Consider the following 8431-nt stretch of genomic DNA (forward strand, 5'->3'; position numbering starts at 1 on the left):
GTGCTGGTTGACCTAGCCCCTTTCGCGTTTTTTCATCTTTTTTCTTTTCGTCTTTTTTCATCTTTTTTTTAGCTAGCTAGCATACGATGTAGCATTCATATTGTTTGGTGCTGGCTTTCGCGTTTTTCATCATTATTTCATCATTTTTTCATCATTTTCATATTGTTTGGTGCTGGCTGACCTAGCCCCTTTCGCGTTTTTTCATAATTTTTTCATCATTTTATCAGCTAGCTAGCATACGATGTAGCATTCATATTGTTTGGTGCTGGCTGACCTAGCCCCTTTCGCGTTTTTTCATCATTTTTTCATCATTTTTTCAGCTAGCTAACATACATATTGTTTGGTGCTGGCTGACCTAGCCCCTTTCGCGTTTTTCATAATTTCTTCATCATTTTTTCATCATTTCTTTTCATCTTTTTTTTCTCCGTCTTTTTTCATCTTTTTTTCAGCTAGCTAGCATACGATGTAGCATCCATATTGTTTGGTGCTGGCTGACCTAGCCCCTTTCGCGTTTTTTCATCATTTTTTCATCTTTTTTCTTTTCGTCTTTTTTCATCTTTTTTTCAGCTAGCTAGCATACGATGTAGCATTCATATTGTTTGGTGCTGGCTTTCGCGTTTTTCATCATTTTTTCATCATTTTTTCAGCTAGCTAGCATACGATGTAGCATTCATATTGTTTGGTGCTGGCTGACCTAGCCCCTTTCTCGTTTTTTAATCATTTCTTCATCATTTTTTCATCATTTTCTCATCATTTTCTCATCATTTTTTCATCATTTTTTCATCATTTTTTAGCTAGCTAACATACATATTGTTTGGTGCTGGCTGACCTAGCCCCTTTCGCGTTTTTTCATCTTTTTTCTTTTCGTCTTTTTTCATCTTTTTTTTAGCTAGCTAGCATACGATGTAGCATTCATATTGTTTGGTGCTGGCTTTCGCGTTTTTCATCATTATTTCATCATTTTTTCATCATTTTCATATTGTTTGGTGCTGGCTGACCTAGCCCCTTTCGCGTTTTTTCATAATTTTTTCATCATTTTATCAGCTAGCTAGCATACGATGTAGCATTCATATTGTTTGGTGCTGGCTGACCTAGCCCCTTTCGCGTTTTTTCATCATTTTTTCATCATTTTTTCAGCTAGCTAACATACATATTGTTTGGTGCTGGCTGACCTAGCCCCTTTCGCGTTTTTCATAATTTCTTCATCATTTTTTCATCATTTCTTTTCATCTTTTTTTTCTCCGTCTTTTTTCATCTTTTTTTCAGCTAGCTAGCATACGATGTAGCATTCATATTGTTTGGTGCTGGCTTTCGCGTTTTTCATCATTTTTTCATCATTTTTTCAGCTAGCTAGCATACGATGTAGCATTCATATTGTTTGGTGCTGGCTGACCTAGCCCCTTTCTCGTTTTTTCATCATTTCTTCATCATTTTTTCATCATTTTCTCATCATTTTCTCATCATTTTTTCATCATTTTTTCATCATTTTTCAGCTAGCTAACATACATATTGTTTGGTGCTGGCTGACCTAGCCCCTTTCGCGTTTTTCATCATGTTTTCATCATTTTTTCATCATTATTTTCATCTTTTTTTTTTTTTCGTATTTTTTCATATCTTTTTCAGCTAGCTAGCATACGATGTAGCATTCATATTGTTTGGTGCTGGTTGACCTAGCCCCTTTCGCGTTTTTTCATCTTTTTTCTTTTCGTCTTTTTTCATCTTTTTTTTAGCTAGCTAGCATACGATGTAGCATTCATATTGTTTGGTGCTGGCTTTCGCGTTTTTCATCATTATTTCATCATTTTTTCATCATTTTCATATTGTTTGGTGCTGGCTGACCTAGCCCCTTTCGCGTTTTTTCATAATTTTTTCATCATTTTATCAGCTAGCTAGCATACGATGTAGCATTCATATTGTTTGGTGCTGGCTGACCTAGCCCCTTTCGCGTTTTTTCATCATTTTTTCATCATTTTTTCAGCTAGCTAACATACATATTGTTTGGTGCTGGCTGACCTAGCCCCTTTCGCGTTTTTCATAATTTCTTCATCATTTTTTCATCATTTCTTTTCATCTTTTTTTTCTCCGTCTTTTTTCATCTTTTTTTCAGCTAGCTAGCATACGATGTAGCATCCATATTGTTTGGTGCTGGCTGACCTAGCCCCTTTCGCGTTTTTTCATCATTTTTTCATCTTTTTTCTTTTCGTCTTTTTTCATCTTTTTTTCAGCTAGCTAGCATACGATGTAGCATTCATATTGTTTGGTGCTGGCTGACCTAGCCCCTTTCTCGTTTTTTCATCATTTCTTCATCATTTTTTCATCATTTTCTCATCATTTTCTCATCATTTTCTCATCATTTTTTCATCATTTTTCAGCTAGCTAACATACATATTGTTTGGTGCTGGCTGACCTAGCCCCTTTCGCGTTTTTCATCATGTTTTCATCATTTTTTCATCATTATTTTCATCTTTTTTTTTTTTTCGTATTTTTTCATATCTTTTTCAGCTAGCTAGCATACGATGTAGCATTCATATTGTTTGGTGCTGGTTGACCTAGCCCCTTTCGCGTTTTTTCATCTTTTTTCTTTTCGTCTTTTTTCATCTTTTTTTTAGCTAGCTAGCATACGATGTAGCATTCATATTGTTTGGTGCTGGCTTTCGCGTTTTTCATCATTATTTCATCATTTTTTCATCATTTTCATATTGTTTGGTGCTGGCTGACCTAGCCCCTTTCGCGTTTTTTCATAATTTTTTCATCATTTTATCAGCTAGCTAGCATACGATGTAGCATTCATATTGTTTGGTGCTGGCTGACCTAGCCCCTTTCGCGTTTTTTCATCATTTTTTCATCATTTTTTCAGCTAGCTAACATACATATTGTTTGGTGCTGGCTGACCTAGCCCCTTTCGCGTTTTTCATAATTTCTTCATCATTTTTTCATCATTTCTTTTCATCTTTTTTTTCTCCGTCTTTTTTCATCTTTTTTTCAGCTAGCTAGCATACGATGTAGCATCCATATTGTTTGGTGCTGGCTGACCTAGCCCCTTTCGCGTTTTTTCATCATTTTTTCATCTTTTTTCTTTTCGTCTTTTTTCATCTTTTTTTCAGCTAGCTAGCATACGATGTAGCATTCATATTGTTTGGTGCTGGCTTTCGCGTTTTTCATCATTTTTTCATCATTTTTTCAGCTAGCTAGCATACGATGTAGCATTCATATTGTTTGGTGCTGGCTGACCTAGCCCCTTTCTCGTTTTTTCATCATTTCTTCATCATTTTTTCATCATTTTCTCATCATTTTCTCATCATTTTCTCATCATTTTTTCATCATTTTTCAGCTAGCTAACATACATATTGTTTGGTGCTGGCTGACCTAGCCCCTTTCGCGTTTTTTCATCTTTTTTCTTTTCGTCTTTTTTCATCTTTTTTTTAGCTAGCTAGCATACGATGTAGCATTCATATTGTTTGGTGCTGGCTTTCGCGTTTTTCATCATTATTTCATCATTTTTTCATCATTTTCATATTGTTTGGTGCTGGCTGACCTAGCCCCTTTCGCGTTTTTTCATAATTTTTTCATCATTTTATCAGCTAGCTAGCATACGATGTAGCATTCATATTGTTTGGTGCTGGCTGACCTAGCCCCTTTCGCGTTTTTTCATCATTTTTTCATCATTTTTTCATCATTTTTTCAGCTAGCTAACATACATATTGTTTGGTGCTGGCTGACCTAGCCCCTTTCGCGTTTTTCATAATTTCTTCATCATTTTTTCATCATTTCTTTTCATCTTTTTTTTCTCCGTCTTTTTTCATCTTTTTTTCAGCTAGCTAGCATACGATGTAGCATTCATATTGTTTGGTGCTGGCTTTCGCGTTTTTCATCATTTTTTCATCATTTTTTCAGCTAGCTAGCATACGATGTAGCATTCATATTGTTTGGTGCTGGCTGACCTAGCCCCTTTCTCGTTTTTTCATCATTTCTTCATCATTTTTTCATCATTTTCTCATCATTTTCTCATCATTTTTTCATCATTTTTTCATCATTTTTTCATCATTTTTCAGCTAGCTAACATACATATTGTTTGGTGCTGGCTGACCTAGCCCCTTTCGCGTTTTTCATCATGTTTTCATCATTTTTTCATCATTATTTTCATCTTTTTTTTTTTTTCGTATTTTTTCATATCTTTTTCAGCTAGCTAGCATACGATGTAGCATTCATATTGTTTGGTGCTGGTTGACCTAGCCCCTTTCGCGTTTTTTCATCTTTTTTCTTTTCGTCTTTTTTCATCTTTTTTTTAGCTAGCTAGCATACGATGTAGCATTCATATTGTTTGGTGCTGGCTTTCGCGTTTTTCATCATTATTTCATCATTTTTTCATCATTTTCATATTGTTTGGTGCTGGCTGACCTAGCCCCTTTCGCGTTTTTTCATAATTTTTTCATCATTTTATCAGCTAGCTAGCATACGATGTAGCATTCATATTGTTTGGTGCTGGCTGACCTAGCCCCTTTCGCGTTTTTTCATCATTTTTTCATCATTTTTTCAGCTAGCTAACATACATATTGTTTGGTGCTGGCTGACCTAGCCCCTTTCGCGTTTTTCATAATTTCTTCATCATTTTTTCATCATTTCTTTTCATCTTTTTTTTCTCCGTCTTTTTTCATCTTTTTTTCAGCTAGCTAGCATACGATGTAGCATCCATATTGTTTGGTGCTGGCTGACCTAGCCCCTTTCGCGTTTTTTCATCATTTTTTCATCTTTTTTCTTTTCGTCTTTTTTCATCTTTTTTTCAGCTAGCTAGCATACGATGTAGCATTCATATTGTTTGGTGCTGGCTTTCGCGTTTTTCATCATTTTTTCATCATTTTTTCAGCTAGCTAGCATACGATGTAGCATTCATATTGTTTGGTGCTGGCTGACCTAGCCCCTTTCTCGTTTTTTCATCATTTCTTCATCATTTTTTCATCATTTTCTCATCATTTTCTCATCATTTTTTCATCATTTTTTCATCATTTTTCAGCTAGCTAACATACATATTGTTTGGTGCTGGCTGACCTAGCCCCTTTCGCGTTTTTTCATCTTTTTTCTTTTCGTCTTTTTTCATCTTTTTTTTAGCTAGCTAGCATACGATGTAGCATTCATATTGTTTGGTGCTGGCTTTCGCGTTTTTCATCATTATTTCATCATTTTTTCATCATTTTCATATTGTTTGGTGCTGGCTGACCTAGCCCCTTTCGCGTTTTTTCATAATTTTTTCATCATTTTATCAGCTAGCTAGCATACGATGTAGCATTCATATTGTTTGGTGCTGGCTGACCTAGCCCCTTTCGCGTTTTTTCATCATTTTTTCATCATTTTTTCAGCTAGCTAACATACATATTGTTTGGTGCTGGCTGACCTAGCCCCTTTCGCGTTTTTCATAATTTCTTCATCATTTTTTCATCATTTCTTTTCATCTTTTTTTTCTCCGTCTTTTTTCATCTTTTTTTCATCTAGCTAGCATACGATGTAGCATCCATATTGTTTGGTGCTGGCTGACCTAGCCCCTTTCGCGTTTTTTCATCATTTTTTCATCTTTTTTCTTTTCGTCTTTTTTCATCTTTTTTTCAGCTAGCTAGCATACGATGTAGCATTCATATTGTTTGGTGCTGGCTTTCGCGTTTTTCATCATTTTTTCATCATTTTTTCATCATTTTTTCATCATTTTTTCATCATTTTTTCAGCTAGCTAGCATACGATGTAGCATTCATATTGTTTGGTGCTGGCTGACCTAGCCCCTTTCGCATTTTTTCATAATGTTTTCATAATTTTTTCATAATCTTTTAATCATTTTTTAATCATTTTTTAATCATTTTTTAATCATTTCTTAATCATTTTTTAATCATTTTTTAATCATTTTTTAATCATTTTTTAATCATTTAAAAAAAAAAAATTAATATCATTTTTTCATCATTTTTTCATCATTTTTTCATCATTTTTTCATCATTTTTTCATCATTTTCTTTCATCATTTCTTTTTAATATCATTTTTTCATCATTTTTTCATCATTTTTTCATCATTTTTTCATCATTTTTTCATCATTTTTTCATCATTTTTTCATCATTTTTTCATCTAGATAGCATACGATGTAGCATTCACATTGTTTGGTGCTGGCTGACCTAGCCCCTTTCGCGTTTTTTCATAATTTTTTCATCATTTTATCAGCTAGCTAGCATACGATGTAGCATTCATATTGTTTGGTGCTGGCTGACCTAGCCCCTTTCGCGTTTTTTCATCATTTTTTCATCATTTCTTTTCATCTTTTTTTTCCCGTCTTTTTTCATCTTTTTTTCAGCTAGCTAGCATACGATGTAGCATCCATATTGTTTGGTGCTGGCTGACCTAGCCCCTTTCGCGTTTTTTCATCATTTTTTCATCTTTTTTCTTTTCGTCTTTTTTCATCTTTTTTTCAGCAAGCTAGCATACGATGTAGCATTCATATTGTTTGGTGCTGGCTTTCGCGTTTTTCATCATTTTTTCATCATTTTTTCATCATTTTTTCATCATTTTTTCATCATTTTTTCATCATTTTTTCATCATTTTTTCATCATTTTTTCAGCTAGCTAGCATACGATGTAGCATTCATATTGTTTGGTGCTGGCTGACCTAGCCCCTTTCGCATTTTTTCATAATGTTTTCATAATTTTTTCATAATCTTTTAATCATTTTTTAATCATTTTTTAATCATTTTTTCATCATTTTTTCATCTAGATAGCATACGATGTAGCATTCACATTGTTTGGTGCTGGCTGACCTAGCCCCTTTCGCGTTTTTTCATAATTTTTTCATCATTTTTTCACCATTTTTTCATCTTTTTTTCATCTTTTTTTCAGCTAGCTAGCATACGATGTAGCATTCATATTGTTTGGTGCTGGCTGACCTAGCCCCTTTCGCGTTTTTTCACAATTTTTTCATCTTTTTTTCATAATCTTTTAATCATTTTTTCATCATTTTTTCATCATTTTTTCGTCATTTTTTCATCATTTTTTCATCATTTTTTCATCATTTTTTCATCATTTTTTCAGCTAGCTAGCATACGATGTAGCATTCATATTGTTTGGTGCTGGCTGACCTAGCCCCTTTCGCATTTTTTCATAATGTTTTCATAATTTTTTCATAATCTTTTAATCATTTTTTCATCATTTTTTCATCATTTTTTCATCATTTTTTCATCATTTTTTCATCATTTTTTCATCATTTTTTCATCATTTTTTCATCATTCTTTCATCATTTTTTCATCATTTTTTCATCATTTTTTCATCTAGATAGCATACGATGTAGCATTCACATTGTTTGGTGCTGGCTGACCTAGCCCCTTTCGCGTTTTTTCATAATTTTTTCATCATTTTATCAGCTAGCTAGCATACGATGTAGCATTCATATTGTTTGGTGCTGGCTGACCTAGCCCCTTTCGCGTTTTTTCATCATTTTTTCATCATTTCTTTTCATCTTTTTTTTCCCGTCTTTTTTCATCTTTTTTTCAGCTAGCTAGCATACGATGTAGCATCCATATTGTTTGGTGCTGGCTGACCTAGCCCCTTTCGCGTTTTTTCATCATTTTTTCATCTTTTTTCTTTTCGTCTTTTTTCATCTTTTTTTCAGCAAGCTAGCATACGATGTAGCATTCATATTGTTTGGTGCTGGCTTTCGCGTTTTTCATCATTTTTTCATCATTTTTTCATCATTTTTTCATCATTTTTTCATCATTTTTTCATCATTTTTTCAGCTAGCTAGCATACGATGTAGCATTCATATTGTTTGGTGCTGGCTGACCTAGCCCCTTTCGCATTTTTGTATAATGTTTTCATAATTTTTTCATAATCTTTTAATCATTTTTTAATCATTTTTTAATCATTTTTTAATCATTTTTTAATCATTTTTTAATCATTTTTTAATCATTTTTTAATCATTTTTTTTCATATCATTTTTTCATCATTTTTTCATCATTTTTTCATCTAGATAGCATACGATGTAGCATTCACATTGTTTGGTGCTGGCTGACCTAGCCCCTTTCGCGTTTTTTCATAATTTTTTCATCATTTTATCAGCTAGCTAGCATACGATGTAGCATTCATATTGTTTGGTGCTGGCTGACCTAGCCCCTTTCGCGTTTTTTCATCATTTTTTCATCTTTTTTTCATCATTTTTTCAGCTAGCTAACATACATATTGTTTGGTGCTGGCTGACCTAGCCCCTTTCGCGTTTTTCATCATTTCTTCATCATTTTTTCATCATTTCTTTTCATCTTTTTTTTCTCCGTCTTTTTTCATCTTTTTTTCAGCTAGCTAGCATACGATGTAGCATCCATATTGTTTGGTGCTGGCTGACCTAGCCCCTTTCGCGTTTTTTCATCATTTTTTCATCTTTTTTCTTTTCGTCTTTTTTCATCTTTTTTTCAGCT

The sequence above is a fragment of the Electrona antarctica genome, assembly GCF_951216825.1.
Source record: "Electrona antarctica genome assembly, chromosome: 6".
Classification (NCBI taxonomy): domain Eukaryota; kingdom Metazoa; phylum Chordata; class Actinopteri; order Myctophiformes; family Myctophidae; genus Electrona; species Electrona antarctica.